The 14,576-nt window shown below is 45.0% G+C and overlaps 1 protein-coding gene across 2 annotated transcripts in view; it reads right to left on the bottom strand.

The window, feature by feature from the left end:
• Positions 1-14,118, bottom strand: part of LOC129033402 (serine protease 44) — a 34,359-nt gene extending 20,241 nt beyond the window's left edge. Inside the window, exons 1-3 of one of the 2 annotated variants that reach the window (XM_054481938.2) lie at positions 13,650-14,118; positions 11,795-11,955; positions 8,343-8,410 (exon numbers count right to left, since the gene is read on the bottom strand). The gene's annotated coding sequence lies outside the window, so the exon portion shown is untranslated. Of the gene's footprint in view, positions 1-8,342; positions 8,411-9,908; positions 9,955-11,794; positions 11,956-13,649 lie in introns of those variants that run through there. The other variant, XM_054481939.1, reaches the window with a different exon arrangement.
• Between the last annotated feature and the right edge of the window lie 458 nt (positions 14,119-14,576).

Genomic DNA, 14,576 nt, shown 5'->3' with positions numbered 1-14,576 from the left:
GGTCTCATGAGATCTGATGGTTTTTAAAAATTGGAGTTTCTCTGCACAAACTCTCTCTTTGCCTTCTGCCATCCATGTAAGATATGAATTGCTCCTCCTTGCCTTCTGCCATGATTGTGAGGCTTCCCCAGCCACATGGAACTGTAAGTCCAATTAAACCTCTTTCTTTTATAAATTGCCCAATCTCAGGTATGTCTTTATCAGCAGCATGAAAACGGGCTAGACAATATTATACCACTTCACATTTGATGTAATTTTCTAAAGAATTTTTTTTTTTTTTTTGAGACGTAGTCTCACTCTGTCGCCCAGGCTGGAGTGCAGTGGCACAATCTCGGCTCACTGCAAGCTCCACCTCCCAGGTTCACGCTGTCCTCCTGCCTCAGCCTCCCGAGTAGCTGGGACTACAGGTGCCTGCCACTACGCCTGGCTAATTTTTTGTATTTTAAGTAGAGACAGGGTTTCACCATGGTCTCGTTCTCCTGACTTCGTGATCCGCCCACCTTGGCCTCCCAAAGTGCTGGGATTACAGGTGTGAGCCACCGCACCCAGCCTAAAGAATTTCTAAAACAAATTAGATGGGCATGGTGGTGTGTGCCTGTAGTTCCAGCTATTTGGGAGGCTGAGGTGGGAGGATCACCTGAGCCTGGGGAGGTCGAGGCTGCAGTGAGCCATAATCATGCCACTGCACTCCAGCCTGAGCAACAGAGCAAGACAATCTCAAAAAATAATAAAAAAGAAATTTTAAAACAAAGGCTTCAATATTTACTAACAAAGCTGTCATTTCTGGTCCACTTCATTTCTTTGTACAGATACAAATTTCCACCTGATATCATTTCTGTTCACCCTGAAGAACTTCCTTAACATTGCATGAAGTCCAGGAAGGTATTCACTCGGCTTTTGTTTATAAAAGTTTTTATTTCACTTTCAATTTTGAAAGATACTTTTACTTAATAATGGAATTCTACATTCACTTTTTTTCCTTTCAGCATTTGATGATACTCTACTGTCTTCTGACTTGCATTGTTTCTGGAGAGAAGTCTGTAATCATTCTTATTTTTGTTTCTCTGTATATGTCCTTTTTTCCAGCTGCTTTTAAACTCTACAACTGAGTTTTAAATAGCAATTCAATTATTATATTCTGTAGTGTGGCTTTGTGTTTACCTTGCTTGAGATTCATTATGCTTCTAGAATCTGTGGCTTTTAGCTTTTATCAAATTTGAAAATTTTTAGCTATTATTTCTTCAAATATATATTTTTGGCTCCCACTATTTTCTTCTGTCATTCTGTACTCTAGTTTTTCACATGTCACACTACTTGCTATAGACCCCCAGGTGAAATTAACATACTTAATTTTTTTCAAATTTTTTGGTCTGTACTTCAGTTTGGATAGTTTCCATTGCTATGCCTCCAATTTCATTAATATTTTCTTCTGCAGTGTAATCTGTGGCTAAAACCATCCAGTTAATTTTTCATTTCAGATGTATTTTTCAGCTCAAATGGTCCTATTTGGCTCTTTTTACATCTTCAATGTCTCTCCTAATTATGTTAATGTTTTCTTCTAAATCCTTGATCAAATTTATAATATTAATAATAGATATATTAAAGTATTTGTCTTAATCTCCGTCACTTCTGTGCCTGTTTCTATTAAATAACTTTCCTCTCAATTACAGGTCACAATTTCCTGCCTTCTCACGTATCTATAATTTTTAATAAATGCTGACCACTGTTAAATGTTACATTGTTGACTATTTCAATTACATTGTCTTTCTTTAAGAAATGTTGAAATTTGGCAGACAGCTAAATTACTTGCAATTCATCTTGATCTAATTGAGGTTGATTCTGAAGTCTGTTAGGATGAGTCTAGAGCAGCCTTTATGCTAAGAATACTGCATTAGTCCATTTTCATACTGCTATAAAGAACTACCAGAGATCAGGTAATTTATAAACAAAAGAGGTTTAATTCACTCACCATTCCACATGGCTGGGGAAGACTCAGGAAACTTACAATCATGGCAGAAGGAAAAGGGGAAGCAAGGCATGGCTTACAACGGCAACAAGAGAGAAAGCAAGTGGGGGGGAACTGTCAAACACTTTTAAACCATCAGATCTTGTGAGAACTCACTCACTATCACAATAACAGTATGGGGTAAACCACCCCATGATCCAATCACCTCCCACCAGATCCCTCCATTGATGCATGGGGATTACAATTTGAGATGAAATTTGGGTGAGAACACAGCCAAACCATATCATTCTGCTGGCCTCTCTCAAATTTCATGTCCTTCTCACATTTAAAAACCAATCATGGGCCAGGTGCAGTGGCTCACACCTGTAATCCCAGCACTTTGAGAAGCTAAAGGAGGTGGATTGCTTGAGGCCAGGAGTTCAAGACCAGCCTGGCCAACATGGAAAAACCTCATCTCTACTAAAAATACAAAAATTAGCTGGGTGTGGTGGCACACACCTGTAATGCCAGCTACTCTACTTGGGAAGCTGAGACATAAGAAGCACTTAAATCTAGGAGGTGGAGCTTGCAGTGAGCCAAGATCATGATACTGCACTCCAGCCTAAGCAACAGAATGAGACTGTGTCTCAAAAAATAAAATAAAATAATAAAAAACAATTATGCCTTCCCAACAGTCCCCAAAGTCTTAATTCATTCCAGCATTAACTCAAAAAGTCCAAGTCCAAAGTCTCATCTAAGACAAGGCAAGTTTCTTTCATCTATTAGCCTGTAAAATCAAAAACAAGTTAGTTGCTTCCCAGATAAAATGTGGGTACAGGCGTTGAGTAAATGTTCCCATTCCAAATGGGAGAAATTCGCCAAAACAAAAGGCCTACAGGCCCCATGCAAGTCTGAAACCCAACAGGGCAGTCTGAAGGCTCCAAAATAATCTCTTTTGACTCATGTCTCACATCCAGGGCACACTGATGCAGAGTGGGCTCCCAAAGTCTTGGGCAGCTCCAACCATGTGGATCTGCAGGGTACAGCCCCTGCAGCTGCTTTCATGGGCTGGCATTAAGTGCCTGTGGCTTTTCCAGGTACACAGTACAAGCTCTCAGTGGATCTACCATTCTGGGGTCTGGAGGACAGTGGCCCTCTTCTCACAGATCCACTAGGCAGTGCCCCAGTGGGGACTCTTTGTGGGGGCTCCAACCCCACATTTCCCTTTTGCACTGCCCTAGCAGAGGTTCTCCATGAGGGCTCTGCCCCTGCAGGAGACTTCCACCTGGACATCCAAGCATTGCCATACATCCTCTGAAATCTAGGTGGAGGTTCTCAAACCTCAACTCTTGTCTTTTGTACACCCACAGGCCCAACACTATGTGGAAGCTGCCAAGGCTTGGGGCTTGCACTCTCTGAAGCAATGGTCTCAGCTGTACCTTGGCCCATTTTAGCCATGGCTGGAGTGTCAGCAACTGGGACACAAGGCATCATGTCTCAAGGCTGCACAGAGCATCAGGGTCCTGGGCCTGGCCCACAAAACCATTTTTCCCTCCTAGGCCTCCAGGCCTGTAATGGGAGGGGCTGCCATGAAGATCTCTGACATGGCTTGGAGACATTTTCCCCATTATCTTGGCTATTACCATTTGGATCCTCCTTACTTATGTGAATTTCTGCAGCTGGCTTGAATTTCTCCCCAGAAAATGGGTTTTTCTTTTCTGCCACATGGTCAGGCTGCAAATTTCCCAAACTTTTATGTTCTGCTTCCCTTCTAAACGTAAGTACTAATTTCAGATCATCTCTCTATGAATGCATATGGCTGACTCTACACTTTCAGAAAAAGCCAGGTCACCTCTTGAATGCTTTGCTGCTTAGAAATTTCTTCCACCAGACACCCTAAATCATCTCTCTCAAGTTCAAAGTTCCAGAGATCTCTAGGACAGGGACAAAATGCCACCAGTCTCTTTGCTAAAGCATAGCAAGAGTGACCTTTGCTCCAGTTCCCAATAAGTTCCTCATCTCCATCTGAGACCACTTCAGCCTGGACTTCACTGACCATATTACTATCAACATTTTGGTCAAAAGCATTCAACAAGTCTCTAGGAAGTTCCAAACTTTCCCACATCTTCCTGTCTTCTTCTGAGCCCTCCAAACTGTTCCAACCTCTCTGCATTACCCAGTTCCGAAGTTGCTTCCACATTTTCAGGTTATCTTTATAGCAATACCCCACTATTCCAGTACCAATTTTCTGTATTAGTCCATTTTCACACGGCTAAAAAGCACTACCTGAAACTGGGTAATTTACAAACAAAAGAGGCTTAATTGACTCACAATTTCACATGACTGGGGAGGCCTCAAGAAACTTACAATTATGGTGGGAGGCAAAGGAGAAGCAATGCACAGTTTACATGGTGGCAAGAGAGAGAGCAAGCAAATGGGGAACTGCCAAACACTTTCAAGCCATCAGATCTCATGAGAACTCACTCACTATCATGAGAACAGCATGGGGGAAACCACCACCATGATCCAATCACCTCCTACCAGGTTCCACCATAGACACACAGGGATTACAATTCAAGATGAGATTTGGGTGGAGACACAGAGCCAAACCATATCAGCTACCTTACCCTTGATATTAAGGTATGAATCTTGTAGGATCTCTACTGATCACCCAAGTATTCAATGAGATCTCTCCTCTCTGGTTGGATGAATCTTGAATGTCTCCTCGTACTGTGTAAGTTCTGATAATTGCTCAGCTTATGGCTCCTTAGCATTTGTTCTTTGCCTAGTCATCTGGAAATTTACCCTATTCATGTGCAAATTAACATTCAGCCAAAGACTAAAAGGGAGTGCTCTGCAGATTTCTGGAACTTTCTCTGTGTATCTTCATCCTATATAGCAGGGTTTGGTAAACTTTATATATAGCTAGATAGTAAGTATTTGAGGCTTTGTAGGCCACACATAGTCTCTGCTATATTCTTTTTTTTAAAACAAGTCTTTTAAAAGTGTATAAATCATTCTTATCTTAGGCCTGTAAAAAAAAAGACTATGTCTTGAATTGGTCCACAACCATAGTCTGCCAACCTCTGCTCTACAGTATTCTGATCTGCAAACTCCAGATACCTAGCCTTCCTGAACTCCAATCTCTGTCTCCTTCACTTAGTGATATCAGTGTCCTGTTTGGGTTTCCCTCTCTGTGCCATCTGAAAATTGCCTCCACAAAGGAGGCCAATATAATTATAGAATTCACTTCACTTGTTTTCCTTCTCTCTAGGATCACAGAACTATACTGGCTATTGTCCTAATATCTGAAGTTATTTATTTTATTCTGTCCAGTTTTTTCTAATTGTTTGTAGTCGGAAAGGAAGTTCTTTAGTGAATATTCCTTAATGGCCCTACAATATCATTTTGTGTCTTTTAAAAAATAGGTAATAGAATAATGCTTGGACTGATTTCTAGGTCTCTTGATCTGAAATTTCCACATCACTCTTTTTGTTTTAAAAAAAATGTCTAACCAAAGACTAGAGTTAGCCCAGATTTTGATAAATTCCTAATCAATCTGGCGATGAAGTTATCTCAGAATCTCTTTGGCTACTCCCTTCTCCTCCCATACTCCTTGCTGTGAGACATCTGACTTTCTTAGATAAGGCAATCACATAGAAATGTAGGGAAGAAAAGAAGTTGGGTAACTTCAGAATCTTCGTTCTTTCCTTTTCATTACTCCTCCGGCTACTCAAGACCCAAGTGTTTAGTAGTCTTAAATTTCTGTTTTGCAACTGGTGACCTGCAGGAAAGTAACATGTGTGAAAGGTAAGGCTAGCTTTTTATGTGTGTGTAAAAGTTAAAGCTAGCTTTTTTTTTTTTTTTTTGAGACAGAGTTTTGATCTGTCACCCAGGCTGGAGTGCAGTGGCGCAATCTCGGCTCACTGCAACCTCCACCTCCCAGGTTCAAGCGATTCTCCTGCCTCAGCCTCCCGAGTAGCTGGGACTACAGATGCAAGCCACCAAACCTGGCTAATTTTTGTGTTTTTAGTAGAGACAGGGTTTCACCGTGTTAGCCAGGATGATCTCGATCTCCTGACCTCGTGATCCGCCTGCCTCGGCCTCCCAAAGTTCTGGGATTACAAGCATGAGCCACCACTCCCGGCCAGTAGCTTTTAAAGTGCATGCTGTTGACCTATAGGAGGAACCTTAAAGGTCATTAAGCGAAGACATAGCACTTGAACCAAAGAAGTCATAAAGGACAAACGTGTGGTGAGGGACAGTCTCTAACCAGCAATAGGAAAGTCCTCAATTGTTCTGCTAACTTGGAAGACTACTTGCAATCTAAATTGAGGGAGTCTAATTTCTTTCACTCAACATAATGTTTTTTAAATTTCATCCATGTTATTTTGTGTATTCATAGTTTATTTTTATTCTTTTTCTTACTTTTTAAATGTAATTTACTTTTTCTTTTCATTTATTTTTAAATAAACAAAAGTTAATTATTTTATTGCTGAGTAGTATTTCATTGTTTATCAGTCAACTGTTGACATTAGGATTGTTTCCAGATCCTGGCTGTTATGAATACAGATGCGATAAACATTCATATATAAGTCTTTGAATGGTGACAAAAGTTATTTGCCTGGCCAAACTTTTGTCAGGCTTCTAAATCTTCTCCTGGGTCTCTCTGTGCACTTCCTCATAAGATCTACTTTTAGCAAAAGAATTCTGCTAAGTCCATTTAGCCAAAACTCCCATTCTTGATATCTGATTATCCTCATTATCTGATCAGGTTCCTCACCCTCTCCCATCTCCCAGGTGATGTCTGATCACTCTGGCCTATGCAAGAATCCTGTTAGGTCAGATTAGCCAGGATCCCCCTTACCCCTTACTATGGTTTCACTGTGTCCCCCAAAGTTCATGTGTTGGAAACTTTATCCCTAAAGCAAAAGTGTTTGGAGATGGGCCTAATGGGAAGTGTTTAGGTCATGAGGGCTCCACCAATTAATACATTATAATCAAATTTTATAACAGAATTAATGCTGATTATGAAAAGGCTTCAGGTTATAAGTTCTCTCTCTCTCTCTTTCTCTCTCTCTCTCTCACCCTTCTGCCTTCTGCCACAGGATAACACAGCAAGAAGGCCCTCACAAGATGCCAGCACCTGAAGATTGGACTTTCCAGCCTCTAGAACTGTAAAAAATAAATCTTCTTTTATAAATTACCCAGACGGTGGTATTCTGTTAAAGCAACACAAATGAACTAAGACACCCCTGACGTTTCTTCTCAGTAATTTTCCATCCACTGATCCCCACACTGCTCTTTGGTTATAAATTCCCACATGTCTACGCCATATTCAAAGTTGAGTCCAGTCTCTCTTCCTCATGCTGGGAGACCCTATTGCAGTGATCCCTAAACCTGTTTTGATGGTCTTCAATAAAGTCTTCCTTGCTGTGCTTTAATAAATATTACTGAATAATTTTTTCTTTAACAGTGAACATTGTTGCTATCTTCTTCAAGTCTGTGGCTTTTACTTTCATTTTCTTAATACTGTCTTTCTAAGAGCAGAAGATTTTAATTTTGTTAAGATCCAATATATCATTCTTTTCTTATGTGGTACATACTTTTTGAATTTTATTTAAAGAATTTTTGCCTGCTAAAGATCAGAAAGATTTTTCTTCAAGCTTTCTTAGAGAAGTTTTATAAATTCAGGTTTTACATTTAGTTCTATAATATGTTTTGAGCTAATTTTTCTACATAATGCAAGATAAGGATCAAGGCTCATTTTTTTTTTTTTTTTTGCATAGGAATATCCCATCATTCCAGCACCATTTATTAGACTTACCCTTTCCCCCAATTAATTACCTCAGCACTTTTGTTGAAATCAATTGGCCATATGGGTGGGGGCCTATTTCTGGACTCTCTGTCCTGTTTCATTGATATATATACGTATGGCAAATGCACCTGAAAGCAATAATTTAACTTAAGCGTACCTGGAGAATGACCCTACCATCTAAGAAGAATGTGTATTCAAAGTCCTGAGCTAAGGAATCCAGGAGTGGCCAACCTGGAGATTTCCTCCTTACCTATGAAGGACATCTGAACCCCCAGCCCATCCCTTGGAACACAGGCCATATAGGGGGATCAAGGCCCTTTGTTTTGGATTAGATGGAGGTTGCTAGGTGGAGGGTGCTAGGTGAAAATGCATGTTTCTTACAAACAGTAGCAGTTCTCCTGTCCAGCCTGCTGCCACTGGACCACTCCTGTATGTAAGTCCCTCCAATAAACCCTATGTCTCATTCACTGCCTCCAGCTCTTTTCTTCAGCCTCATGGATACGGTGCCATCCCTATTAGAATCAACAGGGCTCCAGCACAACACCTTATGCCAATACAACTCTGTCTTAATTACCATACCTTTATAGTAGGTCTTGAAATCCAATAGTTATCTGCATCAGTTAATTCTAGGTCCAATATGGATGAATCTGAAAAACAATGTGTGGAAAAATATGTGGAGGGTAAGAAGCCAGATACAAAAGAGCATTTGCTATATGGCTCCATTTATATGAGGTTCAATAACATGCAAATCTAATCTGATAGTAATCAGAACAGTAGTTATCCACCAATCTCTACCCCTTTTTTTTTTTTTTTTAACAAAGTCTTACTCTGTTGCCCAGACTGGAGTGCAGCAGCACAATCTCGGCTCACTGCAACCTCGACCTCCCAGGTTCAAGCAATCCTCCCACCTCAGCCTCCTGAGTAGCTTGGACTACAGGCATGCACCAACATGCCCAACTAATTTTTGTATTTTTAGTGGAGACAGGATTTCGCCATGTTGTCTGGGCTGGTCTCGAAGTCCTGGGCTCAAGCAATCTGCCTTCCTCAGCCTCCCAAAGTGCTGGGATTACAGGTGTGAGCCACTGTCCAGCCTCTACCAATCTTTATTCAAGTAAATATTCATATGCACCTTCTTTCCATAGGCAAAACACACTAATCCTCTCCTAAAAGGAGGCAACTTCAATGTTTCATAAAAAAAGAAGGAAACTGGAAGCAATAATGTGCTCTGAATCATATCAAAGAACTACCCTGGGACCCATAGGGTAATGAGGGAAATGAGCCAGAATCAGTAAGCACCCCAATCTGTCATCTCCCTAACCCTCAGCCCTGTGTTTTCCATAGAGCCTGATTAAAGTGATCTGGTGCTCAAGGCTTGGAGAAGGAGGGGCAGAAATAGGCAGAAAATGGAGGTTGCAGTTTGGGGTGTAGTGCCCTGACCACTCTCTTGCTTCCAGTTTCTCTCGCTTCCTCCTTCCCAGATGCAATGACTAGCAAACTCAGCTACAAAGCTCCATGCGGAAATGCTGATGGCCATGGAGAGCATAGGCAGCAAAACCCAACTGTCTAAAACCATCCATCCAACTCACAACTGGGCAGGCAGAGACTTCCTCTCTCACTCTTTAGTTTAAAATGAATCATCAACATCTTCCTAAGCTTAATGTGAGGTAAGTTCTCTTCAGTGTCCCCAATAACCAGGCCAGTAGACGTGGAGAACACAGGAGACTCTCCAAACATTTATTTAGTTGATTTCTGAAAACTCCGCACTCCATAACTGCCTCAATACAACTTGTAGTGTCCCTGAAAGCGGCCACTAGGGCACTGAGGAAGGGGGTGCCAAGAATGGGTTGCCCCAAGAGAGTTAGTGTGGCAGAGGCTGTCCACTCACAGATGGATCCACACTGGGCTGCAGGGGAACTTCTCCCAGCCCCAGACAACTGAGCCTAGAGTGGAAGTCCCAGGCCTCACACCTCTGCAGGGACCTGGTAACGCCTCCTTCACTCTGAGCAATCACCCAGCTGGCTGGTTTCACAAAGTGTTAGGTGGGAGCCCTGAAACCAGAACAACATCTAACGCTTGCTTCACTGTTGATGATGTCTCTTCTTTGATAGATGTTCCCCCAGATACTGATGAGTCACTGTGGCCCACCTGGCAGGGCGGCTGGTCCTCTAGCTGGAATTGGTTCACACCCTCCTTCCCACCAGCCAGAGCACAGCCCTGGTGCAGGCATGGCTGAGGCAGGTGACCAGAGCACCAGGCAGGGGCACTTTCCAGGCGCCAGTCTCCCTGCTGTGCTCTATTGTATGGATCTCCAGAGGGCCCATGGATTCCAACTGGGATTTTCAGAAAGGGCATTGAGAAGGAGTGGGAGGTTGGAGGAGAGGCCTAGTATGAGACTCAGAAACAAAAGGGGAGTGAGCTGGGGCGATCACTGGGCCACCAGGATGCCCAGGGGCAGCACCAGATGCAGGAGTAAGATGAGGAACACTGCTGGATACAAACAGGTAGCCTGATCCACCCCTGCAATCAGCCACTTATTGTAGACGCCAATTTCTGTATAAACTCCAGGCAACCCTTGGCGACCACAGCCGATGCCCCAGCTCACAATCCCTACCTGGACCCACATGTCATTATATTCACAGGCCAAGGGGCCCCCAGAATCTCCCTGGAGAAAGAGAAAGAAACGAACTTCAGAAATTGAATAGGATCTATATCAGAGCAGACTGACTGTACTACAAGGTGTTGAGGAGACAGGCATACGTAGGGCTTCCTCTGGCACCTCAAAGGCCCCATCACCCAGATTTCTGTGAATATGACAACTGAATATGTGAGCATGGGAACTAAAAAGTTAACGGGAAAACTTTAATATGCTCTGAGAAAATGATGGCTTCTCATTTTCCAAACCATAGTGGCTGTTAAACGTCTTGAACCTCTGCATGGCAGCCCCCTAAATCCTCATATTTAGCCTGAAGTTTCTCTACAACTCCTAACCTACATAGCCAGCTCCCTCCATATTTTCAGTTCCACTCTCAGACAGCCCCACACCCTCCAACTCAAGCAGAATTCTGCGTGTCCTTTCCCAAACCTCCTCTGCTGACCAATCGTCTCGGTCAGAAAAACAGGGTCCTCCTGAACCTCTCCCTCACCCCCACCCCTACATACAGTCAGTCAACAAGAATGAATGGGTCAACCTCAAAAATACCTTCACCGGCCTCCCTGCCCCAGGCACTGCTCAGGACTCCATTTATCACAGCCTAGGTGATGAAAACAAGAATTTAGACTTCTGTCTATGTACCACACAGCTCAGGGAGTCATTTATCTAAAAGGCAAATCTAATTATGCTCACCAAGCCTCCCTCCCAAGTCATGCCAGAGCAAAATCTAGAAACTTGGCACCACACTCCAAACCATACACATTCTGACTCCAACCCACTTCTCAGCCACATTTGCTGCCTCATTTCTCCAAATGTGTAAAGTGTCCCTTAACATGAGAAGTTCCATCAGACCTCTGAGCCACTGTACATGCTATTCCCTCTTCTTACAATGCTGTTTTCCTCTTTCCAAGAAATCCAAATACTCATTCTCTAATGCCCCCTCCTCAGGAAGGCAGCTTGGTGCCGAGGGAAGAGCATGGGTCTGGGAGTTGGTACTCACAGGAGGATCCTGAAGTAATGTCCTTGGATATCACCTTCCACATTCATACAAGGGGTGTGATGTTTATGTTGCAGGGTTGTGGTGTGGTTTAACTGAGATAATGAGGGTTAATGTCCATACTGGCATGGTGAGCGTCACATAGGAGAACCTCAATCAGTACAGCATATGTTATTAGTATTACCCACCCCAACTTTCCCACATGCCAGCAGTGCCCCCAGGGAGTGTGATCTCCCTTTTGAAAGAACAGACCAAGCCAAATTAGGGCAGCCATGGCAGGTTTCCCTCTATGAATCTCTTTAACTCAACTAGGCGTGAATAGAGGAAGCAGCAAATAACCTAGACTCTGCCATCTGGGAATGGGGAAAGGATCCATGAATTTACCTGACAAGAATCCTTTCCTTGTTCTTTATAGCCACAGACCATCCCTTTTATTATTATGTCCTTAGTAGATGACAAGGCCTTCTGTATTATCTTATTACATTCCTCATAGCGCATGATGTATTGGTCCACCTCCTGAAGAATTTCTGATGCAAGTTTCTCTCCTATCAAAGAAGATCATCAGATCTGCACAAGTGGACAATAGGCCCCTAAGCACCCAGCATCCCTCTGGAAAAAGGCAAGGCAGTGAGTATTATTCTCATTTGACACAGAAGGCCCAAAGTTGACATGGGGAGAGGAGGATGTAAGAAACAAAAGCAAGACAGGAACAGGAAGAATATTTCAGGAGAGGTAGAGGCAAGGCCTTGCCAACTTGAGAAATGACAACCAAGTATCGTCACTCTAAGTATCAGTAGTAATAGTGAGAGTGTGTTCTGTGCATCAGTAAAGCATCTTTACTGTCTAGAGCAGGATCATAGACTCTTAGGCAGAAAATGCCCCAGAAGTACCAAATCCAGCTTCTACCCAGGGATAGGAGAGCCTACACCCCACCCATAGGAGTCTTCTGGTTCTCTCTACATCCCCAGGAACAGGAAATACCCTATCCACCAAAGCAGGTGCTTCCAATGAGGAGCAGCTCTGACTGGCAGACAGCTCATCACCCTCTGAGCTGTTCCTGGGGAGAACTTTACAGCATCTTGCTCTGTCCAGGGAACCTAAAAATCCCCCAAACCAGTCAAGCACAGTGCCCCTACAAATCCACAGAAGGAGATGTTGCCCATGTGTTTCTTCTTCTCCTGGCTGAGCAACTCCAGTTCCAGGACAGAAGTCTTCCTAACTGGCTGCCATCAAATATTTGTGTTGCAACAAAAGAACTCAACCCAGTTTCTGATGTCACCCAAGCCAACCAGGAACCATGACCCTGACTGCTGCTAAACTGTGTGCCCCTCACCACCTGCCACCCACCAGGCAGTTTGCCTCCCTGCCCCTCTCTGTAGCCTTCATGTCTACTCCAGGGGTAAGGGTGCCTCCTCTCTGCCCCATGTTTGCTTCCTGCCTTGAAGTCTCACTGCATTCTCGTGTTTTGCCCCATCCAGTCACCCAGCACCTGGTCCTAGCTTCCACCTGGAAATTCTCCTGAGGGATGCAGATAGGCTGGATGTTTGAGGTAAAATTCACAGGATGTTGGAGCTGGAGAAGGGCAAGGTCATTTCGAATGGTTGTAACTGTTGAGAACTTAGGGTGGACAAAAGCTCTTTGGACTGGGACCACCACACTTGTGTTTTCATTATAGACACTCCGATCTCCCATTTTGACACTGTAATGGAAACGGCTGTGGAAGAGAGGACATGCCTCTAAGAGAAGGCCTGGGAAACATCCTTTGTGCCTTTTCCATACATTTCCAATGTTTCTGAAACTGGCCTCAACCTCCCGGGCCACTGTCCCTACCACCCCATCTCCATCACCAAAAACCCTTCCTTGATCACTCTTAAACTTGGTTTGTCTGCCCGACTTAGACATGCCTATAGCAAGACGACCGATGCACTCCGGCTTCACTGTGAGTTTTATTTCTTTGTCGCCAAATTGCCAGGGCAATGGAACTCTGGGTGCTTGAGAGGGCCGGCCTGGCCCCAGAAGGCCCCCCAGCCCCGCGTGCCGCTCCTCACCTGGAAATGCAGTGGCCTGCCGTCAGCACCCACGTGGCGGTGACCAGGGTGCCGCCGCAGATGTGCCTGCCTTTGGTCCTCACTCTCACCTGCCAGGGCCACCTCCCTTCCTCCGCGTCCACTCCTCCCACGATTCTCAGAGGGGTTCAGCCACACACTGGGGGGAGGATAGTGTAGGATGAAGAACTCACTCAAAGACACAGGACTTGACTCTCCCGGGCGCCCCGACGACAGCCAAGAAAGAGGCCGTGTCCCCCGTGGCTCCCGAACCACACTTCAGATTCCCCGGGCCGTGGACCGCAGGCTCCCAGGTAGCACCTGCCCCAGCCTGGCGCCCCAACCTCCGCTTCCGGGCCTCCCACGCAGTGAGTCACCTGGAAAGGACGTAAACAGATTGAGCGGGGGGCCCGCCGCAGGTCCTGGAGCCGGGCTCGCTTCGGGGTTCTCGCCGCCCTCCTCTGAAAGGAGAGGGGAGGGGAGGAGTGGCGCCGCCATGCCCGCCCAGTTCTGCCCGGGCCAGGGCTGAAGGAGCAGAAGCCAAGCCAGGAGGCCCCGGGAGCCGCCGCCAGAGGACATGTCATGGATACCGGCTGCCCCTCTCCAGACAGCTCGCGCCCCTGCCGGGGGCTGGCTGAAACCAGGGCTCCTGCGAGGGACGAGGGGGCGGGGCCGGTGCCTAGAGGGGTGGAAGTGGCCGAGCAGACTTGTCGGACCCGGTCCTGCTAGATTCCTTGTCTGAATGGGAAATGTCGCCCTCGCGGTTTCACTCAGATCCTCACTCCAGACTATGTCCAGCCAGAACCCTGCCCAGGGCCAAGGGGTTAGGGTACTTCTGAGGAAACTGTCCTTGATGGAGAACTCCCGCTTTAGGGTCGGCACTTAGGAGGCCGGTGCGATGCTGCCCCTGCCCTTGCAGGCGTGGTACCTGGCCGGGAGCTGGTCAGGATGGGCCTTCTGGGAATTCATCCAGGAGCCCTCATTCTCCATAGCGTCCTCAAATCAGGGCTTCATTCACCAGACCTAGATATCGGGGTAGGAGGGCTTTACAGATTAAGCAGGCTAGACAGAGGAGTGGGCGGCTCTTCTGTTTCAGTCGCAGGGACATCTTTTAAACAGCC

The sequence above is a fragment of the Pongo pygmaeus genome, chromosome 2 (assembly GCF_028885625.2).
Source record: "Pongo pygmaeus isolate AG05252 chromosome 2, NHGRI_mPonPyg2-v2.0_pri, whole genome shotgun sequence".
Lineage (NCBI taxonomy): Eukaryota > Metazoa > Chordata > Mammalia > Primates > Hominidae > Pongo > Pongo pygmaeus.
Note: the sequence above shows the minus strand (reverse complement) of the source record. Positions and strands in the feature narration are given on the sequence as shown.